Below are 22,170 nucleotides of genomic sequence, written 5' to 3'. Positions count from 1 at the left end.
GGCAGGCTGAGAGACAGTGAGAGGGGGAGAGAGAGAGCGAGAGAGAAAGAGAGAGAGAGACAGAGAGAGAGAGGGAGAGAGATAGAGAGAGAGGGAGAGAGAGAGACTAAAAGATCTGAGACATCGCAAGACAGGTACAGAGAAATAGAGGAAGCGATATAAAGAAGAATAAGAGAGAGAATAAGAGAGACAGTCAGGGACTAAAAGAGAAAGCAAGCGAAAAAGAGAAAAACAGAGAGCGTGAAGAGGGAGGGGGGAAATTAAGACAGGGAGGCATAGAATGAGTGAGAGGGAGGGGGAGTGAGAGGTAGAGCAAGGAGGGGAAGAGAGAGCGAGAGAGGAGAAGAGAGGAGCTGGAGACGAGTCGCTTGCTATACGGGCTCCGTGCACTGCGCCCGGGATAGTTTGCATGTTACTGTCATTAACCATTTGGATTAAACTGCCGTGAACTCTACGTGACAGACAAGAATTCAATCAAGGTAAGTGACTCTTAATTATGGAAGGAATTAGCTGGTGGGAGGGACGCTGGGGGTCGGGTGGGGAGGAGGGAGTTGCGAGTGAGAAGACTTAGAGAGAGAACTGCAAACTCCTAATACAGCTGTCACAGACAGACACTGCTGGTACAGGTGACAGAAGCCTTTCTCCTTCCAACAGTTTAGAGCATTATGGGAATCGTTCACTGAAAAAAAAAAAAAAAAAACCTTCTGTGTGCGGGGTGAGAGCAAGATCTGTGACATAAGGTAAGAAGGGTGTTCTTGTTGTCAGAGAGGGGAGTTTGTCATGTGGGAACACAGAACTTAAAACGTTCCGTCGCACCGCGCAAACACACACTCAAACCTTTCCCAGTGCGCGCTTCCATGGAAAGTCGTTCTGACTGACAGCTTGTGCAAAAATAAGTAAATACACGCATAAGAAACGTGTTCCATCTTTGAGATCGCACGCGGAGTAAAACAAATCATCTGTTAGCGGCGAAAAGGAGCGAGCGACGGTGTCGCAGAGCAGACGCTAGGGGTCACTGGATTTCTGGTGAAGTTGCGACACCCCGTCAACGCTTAACATGCGCTGTTACAGAGCAACCACGGGAAAGTTAATAAAGACGTCGTATTGCTGTCAGTCTGTCTTTCAGTGTGACAGCACGAGAAACACGGAAAAATAAATTCAAAAAGCAGACATCATTTATTTATTTATGATGATGTCAATTTATGATTAATTTGTATTTAACTTATTTCATTTATCTTTAAAATTATTTTCACGTGAGAGTTTAAAATTGACATTTAGATCTACAACAAGCATGAACTGTCAGTATTATGCTGTAGTCGTCTGTACAGTACTTAATCCTCTGTCATTTGTTTTTTTAAACAGTGAGTTATATAAAACTCATCTGCACTGACTCCCATTCTGAAAAATTGTGTGTGTGTGTGTGCGTGTGCGTGTACATGCATGCATTCATTGACTACAGTGTTTTGGGTTCTCATACCACATTGATGTCATGTATTATTCATATGGATATTGTGTTTTCCTGTTCCACTCCCTTGTCAGTGGTGCTTTGTTCAATAACATGTGTGATTAATGGGAACCTTGTTTTATGAGGAAGTTAATGAATGCTGCATTCCAGCAAAGGGAAAATTATAGCTTTAGGACATGGTGTTAGTAAGCCCCTTGTTACAAAGCCCGTGAGCAATATATTCTGTTCGAGGAACCATGCGCATGAACAGTCTGACCTACAATAAGCTCTTTGAAGCAGTGCAGAAACTCCTGAATGTTTTCTGTTCCCCTGGTTTCCTGCATCTGAATTATGAATCATACAAAAAAAAAATGAGAACAGATATTGCAGTGTCTCCATCAAACTTGTAAACAGTGAAATTTTCTGGAACATTCCTGAATTGATACAAGGCATACACAAGAAAATGACAATCACATTGTAACAGCTCCGAGCACATTTTAGCCACTTGCAGATCACTCTCAAGGCTAATTGCCTCAAAGCAGAAATAAACGACTGACACTTCAATCCATGGCCTCCCACTGAGTATTTCAACACCTGTACAAGACTCAGAGGACTATCTGACATCTCACATTGGAACTGTACAGGAGAGACCTCCCTTCACTCCAAAAGGACTTTCACTGGCTGACTGTAGAGCTATGCGTAGGTTTTATTGTAGAAAAAATAAAAAAAACCCTAGAAGGTTGATATCTAGCACATCCAATGACATATCTCCATAAGGAGGTGTGTGTTTTTGCATTTGTACACAAAAGTGAATTTTAACATTTGAATATGATACTGGATACATCGATTGTGCTACCGGTGCTTTTACAAAAAAAGATTGAAGAGTGTCATTGTTTTTGATTGAACAAGACTGATTTTTTTTTCTCTGTGGGTTGCATTAATTAGCTTGTGACATGAAATAATTGTGCAGTATTCTATGGCTGTTAAAATTCTATGAAATTGTGACATAATCCACTAAAGATGAATTGCTTGGACATTCCGTGTTTCCTCTGAAAACACGGAGATGTGTTATACATGAGCGACTAAAGGCATTCTGGGAAGCTTAACATCCACGGTGACCCCTTAATGGAACCACGTGACATGGTCTTCTTCCATTTTTTGGCTCATGTATATTTGAATAGTGAAAACCAGAATGGACCCTTCTAGAAAGCCCTTTTAAGCTGACACAGGACTTGTGAGCAATTTCCTGCTTTCGTCGCGGGAACATCTTGCGGTTGTCTGGGTTACTACCAACTGCTGTGCATCTTGCGGAAGCGTTTTGACTGTCACCGCTCTGTTTGTGCATGCAGTCACCTGTCTACTGCCATTTGTCTTTAGATCCTTCAGGGAAACCCCTGATTCATAGAAGTCTGGTGCACGCGTTTGTCAGTTCAGCTTGAAGACCAGCATTATCCCAACTGGTGCGCCATCAGGCGAGGTCCGGTGTGCCATTAAAAAAAATCCTTGAAAGAAATGTAAAAGTCCAAATTAATAAAATAAAAAAATGAAATGATCAAATCTCATTCACAAAAGCCATCATCAATAAAATGCACAAACCCCAAAAGGACATTAAGGCCGACTGTTGACACGCAACATTAACATCAGTACGTCGCTCACTTCTCAGAGTGGTGTGCCATGAGATTCTGTAAGTTTGGAAAGAGTGCCATGGAAGAAAAAAGGTTAGGAAATGCTGTTGTAGAGAATGAAGTGAAATGAACAGTTACAACTGGTCAAGAGGTTGAGGGAAGAGATCTTCCTCAAGAGGTCTTCCATCTGTAGGTTCTGGTTTTAATCCTGATTCAAGCCCTGGTGGGTTAGGGAATTTGGTTTACACCCTGAAGATTACAGGTTTAAAACCAGTCATCAGCTATGTCTTTCTGGGTTGAGGAACTTAGCACTTAGCACGGAGTGTAGCACAGTGGGTAAGGAACTGGGCCTGTAACCGAAAGGTCGCAAGTTCGATTCCCGGGTAAGGACACTGCCGTTGTACCCTTGAGCAAGGTACTTAACCTGCATTGCTTCAGTATATATCCAGCTGTATAAATGGATACAATGTAAAATGCTATGTAAAAAGTTGTGTAAGTCGCTCTGGATAAGAGCGTCTGCTAAATGCCTGTAATGTAATGTGAAAAGTAAGCAACATTGTCCTGGGTAATGATGTCTTTTAAATGAATATAATCCAGAAAAAAGAATGCTTTCTTGAGAGCTCCCTGTACATTTTGGAGCCATCTGAAACATACATCCATGCTGCATTGTTCTGAATTCAGCCTTTGATTTCTTGTCTTGAAATAAGCTCACCCTCTGGTCAGCAATTAGCTGTGCTGTGAATGCTCTGATGATGGTGGAAATACCCAAACGTGCCATCCACGTGTGACAGAAAAAAAAAAAAAAATGTAAAATAAAAAAAAAAGGTTGGTGCTCTTAAAAGAAAACCCATTTATCTATTTGGTATCAATTCTCAGAGTGCTGTCTGACTGAGTAATTACTGTGAACTGTAGAGATTATTGGAAAACGGGCTTTGATGGTCTTGCTTTGAATAGAGTAAGCCATTAAGGACGATTGGTTGCACTGCACTGAGTGGTTACGTTGTCCTGAACTCAGCCAGGAATTAGTCATACTGCCATAAACCGAAGCTGTGATTGCTTGCGCTGTCCTGAATTCAGCCTGGGGATGGTTGCGCTGCCATAAAACTGGAGCTGCGATTGGCTGTGTTCTCCTGAACTCAGCCTGGGGTTGGCTGCATTGCCACAAACTGGAGATGCGATTGGTTGTGTTGTCTTGAACTCAGCCTGGGGTTGGTTGCACTGCCATGAACAGGAGCTGCGATTGGCTGTGTTGTCCTGAACTCAGCCTGTGGCTGGCTGCGCTGCCATAAACTGGTGATGCGATTGGCTGTGTTGTCCTGAACTCAGCCTGCGGTTGGCTGTTGCTGAAACAGCCTCCCAGCAGTCATGTTATCTGAGACCAAAGGGGCTCACATCTCAGCACGCTCTCAACGAGCCATGGGAATCTTGTCTTTAGACTACATTCTGCTTTTGATTTGCCGCTCATTGCTCCTCGGTCCCTGGGGGGATTAGTGTTGGCAGACATTTGCTCCAGCCAGGCACCGCAACACCTGACTCAGTTCATCATTTTTCTCTTGGTCGACCCAATTCGACGCCACTGCAGAGAGTTCTGGACTGCGGTCATCCAGGGACCTGAGATGCGTAGCCTGGCACATTGAAAAAAAAAGTTGTTATTAGCTGTTTTGAGTGACCAAATATTTCCAGAATGAATCAGTAGAATAGCTGAAAGAGGTGCCGTTCTAGGTCCCATCGGGCCCTTTGCTCAGGCATACCATACTGCACGACTCAACCCTTTGCTCTCAATTTTGCACTCGGCACAGCTTCCAATACAGAATTGCACTGAGGTCTCCCTTTTTAAATTAGTCATTATTCAGTCAAAACTTGCTGTTCTTTATGTTGCGAAGCACAGACTGTAGGACTAGTTCTGCTGTGTCAATTCAACAGCAGCATTCAGGCGCCTACAGTGAAAAATGTACACATTAGCACAGCATATTCTAGTCATGTTCGATATTCAAATGTTCCAAGTTGGTTTAACAAAGTTGAATTCAGCAATGTTATGTCATGAATATTTATAAATCGTCGCAACGGCTGCAATTTCATTTCAACACCTGATTAAAAATTGACCCTCCTCCCTTCTCGCCTTTCTTGAGCCTACACAATGTGTCTCATTTTACAGAGGTGTTGGGGAGTCAAGCGTGACAAAGGTATTAAAGTTGGGCTTTTCTTCGGCTGCTGAAATGTTTCTCTGAATCCGAAACAGCCGGGGAAAGTACGACGCCTCACGACTCACGTCTGCACTCCCGCGCAAGAACAGCTGCCATCAGAGAAGACAAAGAGAGGGAAAATACAAATGCTAATCCCTTGCAAAACCTTCAGGAGTATATACTGTCGACAGCCATTTGCCACTGTGGAGGAACAGGGCCCCACAAACCCTGGAGTACTGTGAGAGATTGTCGGAAACCCTCTGGTTGTGGGAGCACTGTACTGCTATTTCCAAAACTTGGACACTGAGCAGGGCTGTTACAGAATATGAGTCTTTGGGGTTCGGGGCTGTTTGGACGGTAGAGGATAAATGGATGCGGGGTGGGAATGTGGGCGTTCATGGGCGCTTCTGTGATTTTTCAAAGCATAAAGGGCCTTTGTTTTAAAATGGCAGTGTACCTTATAGGATGCGTGATAAGTGTGAACAATAAAATGGAAACAATCCAGATCCCTACAGGGGCCTTAATTGTATCCCAGCCTGAAGCGCCTCATGTACCATTTTTTTGTTCGGGTCTCTCTTTGAAGGCTGGCCTGCTGTGCACGGCTCACACTGCACATCTGGCGGCCTCGCGGCGTGGTGCGGCTGGCCTGGCCCCGCTCACAACACGCCTCCCGCTTCCGCCCTGGTCTCGGGGGCCGCCCGTCACCCGCCGACGGCGGCCTGGCCGCGTCCTCCGCGTCCTCCACGTCCAAACTGGACAGATCGGCAGTGCCCTGCGAACGCGAGATTAACCAGCGGGTCTTATCAGAGCGGCCGCGCTGCAGACATAGACTCCCTGCAGTGCACCTCCTTTCTGTCCTGGGGGGTCGCGGGGGGAGGGGGCAGTGTGAAATCACTGCCTTCATCCATCAGTTCAACTGTCACACAGGTATAAAAAAAGGGGGAAATATTCCAATACACACTGACACACACACACACACACACTTACATCACACACACACAAATCTCACAAATGCACACATACACACACCACACACTCTCTCTCTCTCTCACACACACACAAACACACACTCTCACACGCACGCAACAGTCACACACACACACACATACTCTCTCTCTCTCTCTCTCTCACTCTCTCTCTCACACACACACACACACATACTCTCTCTCTCTCTCTCTCTCACACACACACACACACACACACATATAGATCACTCCAGAGGAGCCTGGACTGTCACAGACTACCAAAGCCCAACATGTCCAATGATTGTATGCAGGAGGTTTCTGTTAAGCCTGCAGTTTGATTCATAATCCTCATGGGTTTTCATTAAGTGTGCTCTGTCTGGTTTCTGCTCTTGTATAAAAAAATAAATAATAATAGAATGAAGCCAGTTAGTGAAATGTGGTAGATCCAGCAATGAGATGGATGTGTGAGTAGAATATATCAAAACCCACTGGGATGGCAACACTGCAGATGTAGCATCTGAACTATGACCTCAAACAGAAGTGAGAATCTGGAGGAAGTGCGCTACCATCACAGCTAATTCAGTATTAATCAGGCATGGGCCGTGTTTGGAGTTCTGGCCTTATCATACTGTAAAGACGATAGTAGCTACTAATAGAACTCCGGGATGGATGCCAAAGCCAGCCTTTACCATTACATAGGCTTACATGAGCATGTGTGTGCATGCAATGTGAGAGAAATGTGTTCACGTGTGCATGCGTATGACTGTGTATGTGCGTTGTGTGTGTGTGTGTGTATATATATATATATATATACATACATATGCAATATGTACAATGCATTAATAGACACGTGCATTCAACAAGAATCTTTCTTTTTGAGTCATTCTTGTTGAGACGATTTCTGGCCTCTTAAATTTTTTTTCATGGTAGAAAAAAGTCATTTCTTTTATAAAACCGTCAGATCCGGTCAGCCTCTCCAAAAGTCCAGCAATGATTGTCTGCACTGGAGCAGATTTTTGTGAAGTTTCTGCTGATTATGAGGGCAGTACTCATTATTTCTGACTCACAACCTTTAGCTGAAGAGATAATGGTGACACTTCAAAGTATTTGAACAGGGAACCTGCATCTTAGGTCAGGGCCACAAGGGAGCTGAAAGAGAAAAGACATTTCATGGAAACTGGCTTATTTTAGCTTTATGTGCACTGTCATGCACATGTGACCTCACAATGGAGTTAGCTATATTGGTTCCAAAAAACCTTTGAACGAAACTGAGTCATTCTCAATGGTATAATACAATCTACTTGGCCAGCCACATGACGTGATCTACCGACAAGTATATTGGTATATTGGATAAGTATAAATCGTTAGACCAGTATTGTATTTTGACAAAGAAAAATCCCAGCTTTAGATTTTAAAAACCATCCATCAGATACTGAAAGTGAAATTCCCTCATCATCATCAACATTATCATCATCATCATCTTCATCGCTATCATCAACAACATAGCATTTGAAGTTCAGCAGTAGAGAAACAGTTTGTCAAACAATAAGAATAAGAATGAGAATCCACAATAGATCCACACGATTCCTGGAACAGCTATTGTTTCAAATCCAAATGCAAAGGGTATAAGCATCCAGTCCCCTGTATTTGCACCCCGAAACTTCCCACATTCTGCACATCTTTGTATTATTAAGTTTCAGGTTGAAAGGAGATGTGCAAGACTCTCATGCCTAGCCCAGTATCGATTGACTCCTGACATCAGTCAAGCTGAGATAATTACTTTTGAGCATAATAGGTCCCCGGATCTGGGGTCAGGCGCCTTTGAATCCAAGCACACTGTGATAATGACTGAGATCAAGGTGCAAGCTTTTGTTTTTTCCCTGGCAATTATTCTTAAAGATGCTGCAAATGACCACTGGGATGTCATTGTTCCAATCACTGCACTTGGAAGCCTGAAGTTTCAGTCAGGGCAGTAAGCGAACTGGTGTTTCATGAGGCATGTGAGTACAGGCAGAGAGAGAGAACGGAGACCTTCTGTGTCTGAGAAAAAAACCAGGGACGTAAATCAGTCATTTCAAACATGATTGCCTCTGGCATTCTGTGGGGGATCCATCAAATGTAACATTACTGCCTTTCTTTAACAGACAGCTATCTGTAACTGTACTTGAACATTATCATTATTACTACTCATGCCATACATGTTGAAGGCAAACTTCACAGGGTATTTTTGATTTATTATTGTTATTATTATTATTTAAAAATTGAGTTCAAATGAATGAAATTTGTTCAAATTTTATTCCGTCAGAATTATAACATTTTATGTTATGTTTATTATGGGTCAGTTTTAATTTCCAATTAAACTGTAGCTAATTAGCCTAAATTATCTATGCTATGACAGTATCTTGAAGTTTTATTTAACAAAATAAGACAAGGTTATATAATGTCATAGTGATCCCATTCCCAAATTTCAATGACTCATTTTGCTCGCATGAAATAAATAAAAATTGTAATGCACGAGTCCATCATTAATTTACAACAATGGCATGGCTTATCGGAACTGAGTAGGATTGGAAGAGTGGTGGTTTCGTCATGTTTTAAATACATTATTTTGATTATTATTAATTGCCATGTGCCATGGCTGTCACATCTACACAAAGAATGTAAATAGACCATACATATAGAAGGGTTTAGAAGAGGTAAAACCTTGTTTGCACCACATGCATGATTAGTAACTGGCCAACAAAGGACGTAAAGCCTACAGAAAATCACTATTGGCTGAAAAAGGTTTCTTTACTCGTCCCTAGTGACCTGACCTGGTTGCTGGTTTAAACATCTATACACAGTATGCTCGTTAAAACCAACAGTGTTATGTCCCATAAATGTTGCCAATATTGAAAATGTATGCAGTAATCTTTTTGTTACCTTTGTTACCACTGCCCCACACATACTTCATAGTTGTGGCATTGGACTGTATTAATGTTTGTTTAAATTGAACGCAAACCATTAGTGAACACCTTACACTTAATGTGATTTATTGTAGCAGACAAGTGTATGCTCTTTGTAGTGTAATAATTGCACAGCTTGTGATCACATTACTTCTAAGTATTTCAGTAAACGGTGAAAATTGTTACAATTCTGCCAGCTCTCCCCTATGTATCATTCTGTGACCATCAGCAACTTGAAATAAAATATCCATGCCATTTTTTTTTTTTCACAAATATTTGCACAGTAGACTGCTTAAATATGTTGTAATAGAGCCCCATATGTGAGCATCTTTTATATACACCGAATTCTAATTGAATTAAAAACTGGTCCTTGAACAAACTGGCAACACCCTGTCAATCAAGTAGCTAAATGGTTCTCTATATATTTATTTCTAGATTAAACGCAATGCTGTCTGTGACATTACAAATTGTGCACTGCCTTCTTTTCAGATGTGTGAATATGGACAATTAAAAAAAATAAAAATGTAAAAAGCCACAAATCCAGCTAAATCATGTATGAGAAATATGCTTGCATGAATAATTCTTTAAAAATATACAAAGAATTCACGCTCATCGTCCTACAAAGCCATCGTTCTGAAGCTACTAGATTTCTGAAATCACATTCAAATATTCAGTAAAGCAAAGGCAAATACAATACACATCAACCCTGGTCTCAAGGGCACAGTCCTCATTCTGAAATCCGTCTCTGTCTTATCTCTGTGCATTAAAACAAAACAAATAAATAACACAGCGAGAGGCCAGCAGATTGTATTTTTATTGTCTCTCTTATTTTTTATGAGTTTTGTGCTCCTATACAATGAGCCGTGGAGTAAAATGTTTATCCAGCGTATATCTCTATGAGACATCTTAGGCACAGGCAGATTTTTTTTCTTTGAATGTCCATCCTGATTTTCATGAGGTGTTCATTTTTGCGCCTGCTAAACACATGGATGTATCCTGTTATTGACAAAGATGGCTTCAAGAACATTTCGTAAAAGATCATTCTGCTGGGTTAGAGATGAGAAGTTTTTTTGCTGAAGAGGGAAGTCCACTTCTAACTCTGTTTAAAATGAGGTAGCTTCCACCGCACACAATGCTTTATAAATAACCATGCGGTGCTACGAGGGGTAGGGAAGAAGCAGCCTTTGCTCAAGCTTGTCCTTAGTCCTGAGAGGTAGCCACTCTGCAATTCCCTCAAGGACTCTTTAACAATTTAGCATTAATTAATTCTTAAACTCAAACTGACTTTGAGTTTTGACCACTCCATCACACAGAAGATGGAGTAGTTTCTGAGCCCATAAGGAATTGTCATATTTCTGATGACTGATGTTATACACAGGCCTGTACATAATACATTACCGTTCACCTCACCATCCACTTAAATCATATGGGTTGGCGTTTGAATATGAAACTTTAAAATTACTCGTTTTGGTGGGGCTCGCCCTGGTCCTGGATGCAATTGATGAACTTTGTGTGTGATGAAGCGACAAGTCTAATCAAACAAAATGGAACTGGCAGTCGGCATTCGGTGGTGGTGACTATGTAGGGGCTCTATGATCATCACAGTCTCCTCTCGCAGTCTCTCATCTTCGACAGTCCATTACTTAAAGGGATTGTTCATTTTCTGGAGTTTTTGATATTATTTCAGTTTTAACATATGCTTTGGATTGGGCCAGACAGTTTCTGTGTACGATGAAGGATATTTTAAATACAGAAGATTCTGATGAAATGGCAGCTTTACAGTGGTTCAGAGATCTGCATCCCGCCCCGCAAACGTTATGGGGCCTTGGTCTATTTTTAGCTCTGTGACGTCGGGTCAGATCAGGTATGGGCCCGCTGCCAACTCAGAAGTTTACAAATAGCATCGTAGCAACTGCTGACTGTTAACAATGGAAGTCTTGCTCTACCCCCTTCCGCAATTGCAAGCACCTTCACTAGCAGATTTCCTATGGGAAGCACTGCATTTATTTTGTAATTGTGCTGTATGGTGCTGTTGGCTTTTAATTTGAGCGATCGGGCTATACCGGGTTTTGGCCTTAAAGTCTGGCTAGAGCTTGTAGGGCTGGTTCGAGACAGGCTGTAAAGCCGTTGGGCTTAGGCGAGCTCAGGCCTCATTTCTAGCACGATGCAGACCTCTACAATGGCTTGTACAGGCATTGGCGGATTTGTGGTTTAAAACAAGAATAGGCACTTCAAGCACTCCAAGGTAGCTTGTATGTCATGCCTCCAGAGACTGTACGTGAGCGTACTACCGTGTTACTTTTACAAAAAAAATTACATTTAACCTGAGCTGCATGTTCTGAAATCATGCTAGCTAACTGTTCCAGTTTCCCTGACATAACTTTGTGAAGAAGCAAGAAATGGGTGCAATGTATTCCAACTGGTCTCAAGGGAAACTGGTAAGGAAAAAGGATATATACTAGTTTGTCAGGAGCTGTGGCGGTGGAAAATAAAAACAGAAATTAATAAATAAATCGTTCCATGCTCTTGCGCAGTTTCCACATGGTCAGGGACAAAGAGCCTGTGATTTCACGCAAACCTTCATGTGAATCAGCACCCCGGTGAGAGCAAGCTCACCCAGACATTCGCTCAGTTTATTTGCGGTTATTGTTTGGGTTATTTTTTTGCCCCAGTTGGTGTGGCATAGCTGGGTGCCGTCTACTGCCCAGGAGGGAGAACCACGGGCAAATGTGGAAGAGGGAGAAGGGCATAAACTGAGAAAAAAACAAAGGCTTTTTTCTGCAAAAGCAAAACTGTGATCAGCAGCCTCTGACACACGGCCACATCCCTGACTGTGTAGAGAGCAGCAGGTTGCCTGTTTATCTGCGGTCTGCTGCACTACGCGTCCTCTCAGATTTGACCACAGGGCGAGCTTGCTCTGGTGAAAGAGGACAGAAAAGAAAGAGTCCAAGCGAGGGTGGAAGAGGACAGAAAAGCAAGAGTTCAAGCGATGGTGGAAGGCTTGTCTGGCCTGGTGAGACAGTGTAGAGGCAGGGCAGGAGGAGATTTGGGTGGGGCAGGGAGAGTCAGAGCCACTGTGTTAGGTGAGTGGTGGAAACACCTACACACACATGCACGCACACACACAAACACACACCCATAGTGCTGCCCACTGCCCCCCCGCATCCCCCAAACCCATTTTCTGGACATGTCTGAGTCCATGGCTTTGACAAAAGGAAGCAGCTAACTTTGGTTATCACCTATGAGAGCTAACTCATTTAAATTCACTATAGAAGGCTTATGATAAAGCATGGCTTTTTTGTGTGTGTATGTGTGAAATTATGATGATTTATAGTGATTTTCATTCATCTCTTCATTAAAAAAACATGAATAAAGTGCTCATTTTTGCATGCCAAGCATTTCTTCATTAGTGTTGTATTGGCTAAATTTCAATAACACAGAACAAGGCTGGTATCTACTTTAATTCCACTATAATTGAAACAGTTGGTAATAACAGTATCTATTTTGAATGATGAAATTTATTTAGATGAAAATTATTTAAATTAAACATTGTTTTTTCTTTTTCTAGAGACTTCCTCAGTGCAGTTAGAGAACTATCAGCATACCAGCTCGTGTTTGAGATCTCTGCATAGGAGCTTAGAAAATGATAGCATGCCTTATTGCTTCTTGCAGCTTGTATAAAAAAAAACATTATTTAGCTTATTTTATTTGAATGTAATTGCATTTGCCATTGAGCACATTTGGGTGCAGATTTTCAACCGGTCAATAATAACTGAAGAAGAAATATTCATATGCTATCTCAGAGATTAAAATATGTAAATGATGGCAAATTAAGCGACATATGTCATGTCTGCCTTCCACAAACATATATGGCGCTGCAAGCAGCTGTTCTACATTACCTATATAATAAAACACAAATGCAAATATGTATTTAAATACAGAACCACATCTTCCAAACTGGAATCTAGTTGCTGTTTGAAATTATTCTTGCCTCTGCTGTACAGCATCAGTGGTGTGTGTAATTTAATCTTAAATCTAATTATGGCCAAGCTTTCGACTCTATCATGGATGTATTTTATTGAATATGAAGAAAGAAAGTATGATTAAGAACCAACATTATGCTCAAGCAGTTAACTACATGAAGTGCCAAATTGTAACATTTCATAGATATAGCTATGCGTTCACTTTTTTGGTAAACTGGATAGTTGTATGGGATGGCAGAGATAAAAAAAGTGAAGAAATGAACAATTAACTGAAAGACAAAGAGGAGACAGAAATTAACAGTAAAAAGAAGATGCAACTGCTGTACTCGGTGCTGTACATGGTACACTCACATAATATGCATAAAGTAAATATGCCTTAAGTATCACACCTGAAATAACTATTTAAATGCTTTACTTGGGGGGAGAAAAAAAGCATTCGTATCCATTAGTTTGAAATTAACTGACGTTCAAATTCAGGTATTAACAAGAGTTTCACCTGGGATTCAGGGAAAGAAAATCATATCAGCAAGAGGGCATCATTCATTAGAGAACAAAACAGGATTATACTGGATCACCTGGATGAAAGAGTAAGGAAAAGGACAGGAGAAAATGAGATATATGCTGATAATTCTTTAGATTACAGGTCCCTAACAGCATATGAACTACTCCGGTATAGTGGTGTAAAATACATATGAATTATTATAATTTTAAGCTTTACCGACATACTCTTTGGGATGGGAAGGTTGAGGTTAATTCACCAACAATGACATACAAAAATGGATTTCTCTACAGAAGGATCCATAGAAATACCAAAATAACTATATCCCCCACAAATACCTGGACAAATGTTCAGTCATATGAATAGTTATTTTTGTTCATTTCATTTTTATTTTTTTAAGGAAAAATCATAATGGATACAACTGCACAAAAGCTTGGATTAATTTAACATATATCTACCATAATTAGATAAGTGCAATTTTTTTCTTATTCATAAATTGACACGTGAGGTTTGGCAATCACTGCAACTTTTTGTAAATCAAAGTTAAGGAGAACTGTTTCATGAAACCAGGCTAAAATGCTATTGTATGACACAGTGCTGAGATAAACACAACTCTGATCTGCGTCAACATTTGTCCTTAACTTTGACTTACAAATAAATGCAAGTGTTTTTTCCCCATTTGCAGACAGATTGGCCAGCTCAGCATCATTGTGTTTGACCTGAAAAAAGTGCCTTTTTGCCTTTAATTGAGAGTTAGGGGTAAATTTAGATTGAACTAATGCCACTGTGTATTGTACCATGTGCCATGACAATAGGGAATGAGTAAAAGTGCTTACAAGCAGCAATCACAGACTGTACCAGTAATCAGGAACTAGCTAAAATAGCAGGAAAGAAAAGCTGTGGCAGTGACTCGATGTAAGCGTGCTGATTTCACAGACGCCTACATCAGGCCATACACACAGGTTTAACCCACTGTGGGAGATTTGCGGCAATGAGTTTTGACGTGTTTAAATACATTAGCGCACAGCATGTAGCACGTTCGGCGGAAACCAGCTGGTATTCTGACAAGCATGGTCCATAGATCCAGATTTAACCCCAATCCTGGAACAGATCACTGACCATAAGGACCTCAATCCAGATTAGTGATGCAGGTCTTACGAAGGCAACCTAGCATAGGTGGTCAATAGCATTATGGGTGAGTACAGGTAGGGCAAAGCTCTTTTAATGATACTGTATGTTTCCATCGAAATACTCTATTACGGATTTTCTGAAGTATTACAGTGCATTATTTTTTTCATAATAAGGAGAAGCTGTTCTGTGTGCATCCCATATGCAGTTGTTATAGACTTTGTTATTTGGATGGATCTGTAGAACACCACGCCCTTGCATGTGTGGTTCTCATCTAGTAGAATGCACCCTTTACCTTCTTTCTGGAAAGTGATTTGAGTGGCACATTTAGAAAGCAATTTTAAAGGTAAAGCTAGTCATTATTGAGACAAAAAAGCAGTGCCTTAATGGCCACAGGCTGATGGAAGGAGTTTGCTGAAAGCACAGATGGGCACTGCAGGAGGAGATGAAGGAGGAGGTGAAACCAGGCTGCTGTGCATTTTTAGAGCTTTGTTGTGTCTCAGTGTAGCCCAGTCTGACTCCACAGCTGTTTTTTTCTCTGAGCACAAAAATATGTTTTTTTCATTAGACTGTAGATTGCCCAATGGACCACTGTCTATGTAAATGGTCTCACCTAAATATTGGCGGTGGCAATTCTTTTCAATGGAGTAATAAAATCATCATTTTTGACGGGGCTACATTTCTTATAAGATTTCACACTCAGGAGGAGAGTAGAGATACTGATGTCTCTGGCTATGAATCTTATGGGCAAGATTTTTGGTGTTGAAAATATCTGATCATATTCGCAGTGCATTAATAAATTTAAAAAAATACATAAAAGAAGCCTACATGATGTTGAACATGATTTGAGAGAGTGTAGGCATCCCTCCAAAACATGGGGTGTCGACTTCTTTTCAGACTGCAGACTACTGCCAAGCTCGCACAGATTGGAGTCAGAGGACGACCTCTGACTATGCAGTCCACGAGCGCTCAATTGACCAGCGGGGATCGCTAAGGAGCGATGAGATGAGGATGCCTAACCGGCACCCTTTCATACCTGATGATGCATGATGTAATCCCCAATTGAGCATTGTGAGCTACCGACCACAGTCGGCACTGGCACGGTTTGTGTTCATTTTGAGATTGTAGGGCTCATTCTTGTACCACAGCTTGGTGCCTTAACCGAATGAGCCAACCGGCAGCCCCTTTTATTTTATTGTTAACCTGCGATTGTGGAAAGGTGTTTTCAAGGGCATAATTTCTGCTCTACATTCACTTTACAAGAGAGTAAAGTGACTTATTAATTTAAGTGAAGATGTGTAATATTCACAATGTACCAGACTTGTATCTTGAAACATTGCTGTACATGCAAATTAATCTGATCTTATGACACCTCTTGCTTACTATGCACATAGAAAAATTCAATATCACAGGGGAAAAAAAGTTCCTTGCTTGTAATTCATATTACTTGCAGTTTACAATATGGACACAGTGAGATGTATGAAGCCACTTTAATATATCTATAAAATTCTTGCATGAAAATCAGCAAATGCTCTTCCCAGACCTGGCTTGAATACATATTTAAATAATTACATAAATATTAAGAGCCCATCCATTGGACCCACAAAATATTTATTAATTATCTTTATCTCGAGATGTTCTTCCCAGTTGATATTTACTTTGAGTCTCCATACCATAGTTAGTCTGGAAGTGGGCTTTGGCTAACTAGAAGCATTATAGGTAAGATAATGTGAGATGGTAAGACTGGGCTAGTCCACCTAAAACACATTATGTGTTTGCCCAACTTCTCACATGCTCCACAATCTAAATCAAATTGCAGGTGACCTCAGACTGTTTCAGTGGGTTGGTGTACGAGGAAGAAATGGACATCTATCTTGGGAGAGCTCTGTGAATGAGGTGACAGAAATCTAACAGAGCTGGTCGATCCCATCACTGGGAGAAAGTCAAGAGAAAATGGCCCACTGAGGATTGCTTCTACCAGCTGTCTTTAAGCCAGTAAAACCCACAGAAACAGGGAGAGCAGCTAAATTGGTTCGATCAAAACGGTGCCTAGTTGAATCATGTGGACAAGTGACTGGCTGGACAAAAGCCTGTCCTCCAGAGACTGGGTTGAGTTGGGACCAAGGTGGAATTTATCATGTAGAGTATAGTACATTGACAACAATGCCCAATGTTCCTCTACACAGGGCATCCAATAACTAATGGGTACAGTTTGCACATTAATTATGTTTACTATCAATCTCTATCTCTAATAATAATAATAATAAACACTCCTTGAAGGCAGATCTCAGGCATTGTAAGAAAGAGGGCTGGTTTCTTCCAGCATGCAATGAAAACAGTAAACAAAGTGAATTGCAATTACATTTCTTATTATCCCTGATTTTGTGGCTAATCACAACAATTAGGTTTTATGGACTGCAGCACTAGCTTTCTAAAGCTAATAGCTGAAATATTGATGGGAGTGGTTATAACATTCAGTTTGTGAACAGGCACGATACAGTTGTCCACGTTATCTCTCAGTTTGGACCACGGGAAGGCCCTGTAGCCAACAACCCACTCAATCATTCATTTGTAAAAGTGTTTACATAGAAACTTGGAGCCAGCCTCAAATTGTATGTCATTAAATAAGCCCTTTACAAAAATGATAAATAATAGATATTCAGTAGGTGCTTTTAATTTGTGATTCAGTTACACAAGGGTCATGGTTTGCTTTTAATCATCTACCTATGTTTATTCATGCGCTTATGTGTATCTGTTTTCCTCACAAAGTCTGCCAGAGCTTAGCCCTTTCATTAGAAAACGTGTCTCACCCCCTGCAGTGCAGATATTAACTCTGAAGTATGGATCCTAATCAGCTATGACATTCTTTTGTAAATTTATTATGAATTTGAGCCAAATCCCCTTACCCCCCCCAAACACATTTTTTTCAGAACGATATAAAACAGCACACCTCACTGACTGACGAACCTCTGTTGGTATATCTTCTATGAACTGGACCTTAAGTAATCACATTATGTGGGCCAAAGCTGGACAGACCCCAGGCATAACATAATTTTACTGTCCATTTTTAGTCCAGTCGTGTACTACAGTGATTTGATCTTTTATCTTTACTGCTTTGGAAGTAGGTATAATGTATGCTATAAAATAATGGTCATGTGCATTCATACTGTAGAAGTGTGAAATTGTGAGTCTTCTGAGTTTGTGATTCCTAACATTGGAAAGTAGTAGTGATGCATCATTGTATGTAAGTGTATGCAATTAGGCAATTAAAACACACATATTTCTATATTATTCATTTTATTGCCATGGTATTAGTTTGCCCTCTTAACTGTGTGCATAGTGGCTGGATAATTGAATATATTGTAAATATTAAATTAAAAGAAAATTATTCATGAAGAACTTGCAGTGAACCGCAGTTGCATCAGAATCAAGTGATTTGTGGTCTTTCATACAGTACATCCTTTAAAGTACCAACACTAGGCTGTGTTAGACTGGGTTAAATCAACTGTACTTACAGCTGGACCACGTGGCTAAGTCCCTGCCAGGAAGCAAGGCTTGCAGGTGCTGCAGTGACTGGAGGTGGGGTTGAACTGTCGGCATATGGAGCATGGCTTGCAGATGAGGCGGTCCGCCAGAGCCAAGGTCGAGTTGCTGGAAAACGGAGCAAACCGGCGTATTTGTACGGAGCTTTTTCAGTTCCACTGCTGCAGACCACAGAGGAATTCACATGGACCATCTTTTAATTTGGCCAAACCGGTACTGCTGTTGACTCCGAATCTCAAGAGGCACGTCTCTGCTGGCAGGGAAAGTGCCGAGCGTGTAGTGCTTTCAAAAACCACTCATTTGTCTCCTGGGGAATGTGGCTGTGAGAAACAGACGTGCTGGTTTTCTGCTGGATTTTTGAAAAAATTATTTATTTATTTATTTTTATTTCACCACTTGAGGCATGGCAATTTGATACAGACATGAACTGATGAACGGAAAAGAGCGAATTACTCGCTTAACTCCCCTAAAGAGCGGAAAACATGGAATGGAAACATGATTGACACATAAAAAATGCAAGATGAGAAGAATATTAACATAAATAATTACAATAAAAATCCAAGAGGGATACATTGAAGAGTTACATTGGATATAAGAAACTAGAAAGAAAAGATTAACAGAAGGAATAAGTAGTTCAATCTCTTTTCTTTTTCATATCTGTTTTTGGTTGCCAGTTTATTTTAGATGCACTGAATAGTTGTTTTTTCTACATCTCATCTAGGTACTGATAGTGCCAACAGCTGCTAATAGATCAATATAACTGAACACTACATATATGTATTGTACAATATTGCTACGCATTTCTATTGCTCTCCCGCTTTACAAAGTTGAGCAGTAATTCAGGTAGGTTAAATCGCTGAAAACCAGGGCCACACAAGGCTATAGCTTATCCCAATTTCTGTGGTGTGAAGGGATGTGATGTATAAGCACACCACCTGCACCAGACACCAATCTATCATAGAGCCATTACCCACAATCCATCACTTTGATGTTCAGTGCCAAGGAGAGGGTCACTGGGTATCGTTTTCTCAGTATTTTGTATGACCTGTCTGCCCAGCTTAGCTGCAGCTGTCTGGAGTCGTGCAAGACCTCTAACAAACTATAGGGAAATACAAATTATACATCAACTCTTTGGCAGGTTAGATGATTATCATTATTTTTTGAAGTACTGTACATATTATTTTAAACTCCTGAGGCCACATGTAATTTTCATGTTATATTAGAGGTGTGCGTTCTATCAACTGTGTGACACGGTTGACATGAACAAAAGATCGATCAACCTTGAAAACTGCTACATTTTCAGCCCTGTCTCTGATCTGAGCATGGTTTACATGACCAGTTGTTAAAAATGGTTCAAACCCCCAAGTGACTGAACCATAATTCTGTGTGAGTACATTTGTTTGTTTATATAGTTATTGTTGCTGCAATAGCTAGTGGTTACTTTTGTTTTCAGAATTCATTTTATCTATGTTTTTTTTTTTTTTTTTGAAGAAAATTATTACTATTATTGTTTTCATATTTTCTGCTATCTAAGCCCCTCCCTTCAACTATGAGGAGAGGGTCCACTAATTGTTCATGAATTCTAATAAGTAATAATGAAATTGAAGTATGGGGCTGTGAAGCTTGAATGCCCAGTAATAATAAGTGTACTGTGTAATAGTGCATTCATTGAGCAGGGATCGTGTTTTTAATCAAGTAGCATATTCCTAATGGTATAAACATTCATTATTAAAAGTTTAACACATAACGACCTTATATAAATTATTGTTTTCTATACTGTATTAAGGATATAATTAGCTGTTCTGTCATCACAACATGGCAACCACATTTTATTTATTTATTTATTTTTAAATGAGTTCAATTTACATATTTTACAATGGCACGTTTTTGACCGTATTATTTGCAATTGATCGAAAGGTGTATGAGAATAACCAATTTGCGTATCACACACAAAGAACTAGGCAATGTTGCCTATGCCCTTTTTTTGTGATTGTCACCAAATATGGTGGATTCTGCATAAAAACACATCTGTGATATTAACAGCATACAATGCTATAAACAATATAAAACAATATAAACAATGCTTCACATCTCCTTGTAGGTGACCTTGTAGTTATTAACACCTTCTTGGGGGCTAACGGGCCTAGGTGTTTGTATAGCAGCATTGTTAGCGTACACTGGGCAGTGTCAATGTAGCGATGTGGCTCCGTTTTTGGACCCCAAGATATCTAAGACTCCTATACTGATGAAGAAATAGTAATTCCCACTTGAAAATTATGCAAAAGTGAGTTCTATGAATCAAAACAGTTGATTTGTATTGAAATTTGATCATGTTATGATTTACAGGAATGCTCAATTCAGACCTTTTGGATAGATAAGGAGACACTAAGGGACACTAGGGTACACAGCTGGCTTTTTACTTCATAGGTCTTTAGTAGTGCTGTGTATCACTCTCAGATTTTTCACGCATGTGGTCAAGGAGTTTATGATCCAGGACATAGTTTTACCTGTTATGGATATATTTACCTGTTATCTCTGCGCTAGTGCTTTGATAAATGATAACAATGATACATTATTTGTAGTTCAAATAATGAATGATTTGCTGGGTGTATCTTTTTAACCAGGTGAAGAAAGGCACAACATACGGATGGAAGCAGTGATCTCTGATCTTGAGTGGCTGTGATTAAGACTGCCATAGCCTTGCATGTATCAACTCAACAGGCTAAGAAATGCATGTCACTTTAAAAGAAAGCAAAACTGTTTTGTGTGTTCCTACTTGCAGATAATTTTTAGGTTATCTTTCCAGGTTCACTGCATACATTTTTGAAAATATCTGAGTGCATATAATGAATGGAGGAATCGGTGTGCGGAAGACAGAGGGGTTTTTAAGTCAAACACATTCAGCGTCAACTGCACCACCCGTTGGGAGACTAAGCACTTTTTGTATAAGTGTTCCTCGTATTATTTTAGGCCACGATTTTGCAGGCAGCATTTAAACACTCAAGAAGACAAAATGGACAGCTATGCCTCCCCCCCCCCATTATATAAGCAATGAGATGGGTATGATGGATTTGTCAGTCAAAGTTACAGACAAATGGCGCTGTGGATAGATTGAGCCTTGACTCATTGTTTGGGTTCATAATGTATGAGCTGAGATGAAAAGCTGAGATCAGGGGGCTTTTTTTGGCCATGATATTTATCAAACACTTTCTCCTTTTCTTTACCACTACACGTGCACGTGTCTCTGTTAACATTCAAGTCCTGGTTTGAGGCCCGAAACTCCCATAGCTGTGCACCACTAATAACTGGGGTGAAAAGCCCCATTAAATAATATTACATTAACCTACAGAGAAATGGAAAGAGGAGTTGAGAAGGTTTAACGTAATTAAAGGGGCGTTGAGATTTAATTATGACAAGGTCAAAGTTTGTTAATGAGTCACGTACACTTGCTGGATCTGAGGGAATGCCAGTTCTGCTGCTGCAGACATGCTGAATTTGCATTTTCTCATACTTATCTGTGCTCAAGGCTAGACTTGTCAATAAACAAGTCTGTTACACCTTTCAGGGCATTGCGGCAACCGCAGCCTAGAGTGCCAGGTGCTTTTATTTGTCATGAATGTTATTTTCTTCAGTGAAATCGGTGTGCTAAAATACAATATGCTAATGATATGTATGTGATACTGCATATGATAATTACCCTTTCTTATTACTGAAAGTGTAAAGTAAGCACTGCCACGGACAAAGCATTTGGCACATGGGAAAACGGACCACATTTACCTATATCCCTAATCACTATCCAAATCCAAATGGGTAATCCAAAGTATCCAAAGTAAGCTATTACATCACTTTTCTGGC

General features: G+C 40.4%; 1 protein-coding gene across 2 annotated transcripts in view; it reads left to right on the top strand.

Annotated features, from left to right (window-relative positions):
• The first annotated feature begins 325 nt into the window (after nucleotides 1-325).
• The window catches only part of LOC135260861 (cadherin-12-like), an 87,039-nt gene continuing 65,194 nt past the window's right edge, over nucleotides 326-22,170 (top strand). Inside the window, exon 1 of one of the 2 annotated variants that reach the window (XM_064346507.1) lies at nucleotides 326-479. The gene's annotated coding sequence lies outside the window, so the exon portion shown is untranslated. Of the gene's footprint in view, nucleotides 480-594; nucleotides 741-22,170 lie in introns of those variants that run through there. The other variant, XM_064346510.1, reaches the window with a different exon arrangement.

This window comes from Anguilla rostrata, chromosome 8, assembly GCF_018555375.3.
Source record: "Anguilla rostrata isolate EN2019 chromosome 8, ASM1855537v3, whole genome shotgun sequence".
NCBI classification, from domain to species: domain Eukaryota; kingdom Metazoa; phylum Chordata; class Actinopteri; order Anguilliformes; family Anguillidae; genus Anguilla; species Anguilla rostrata.
This window is presented reverse-complemented; position numbering and strand designations above follow the sequence as displayed.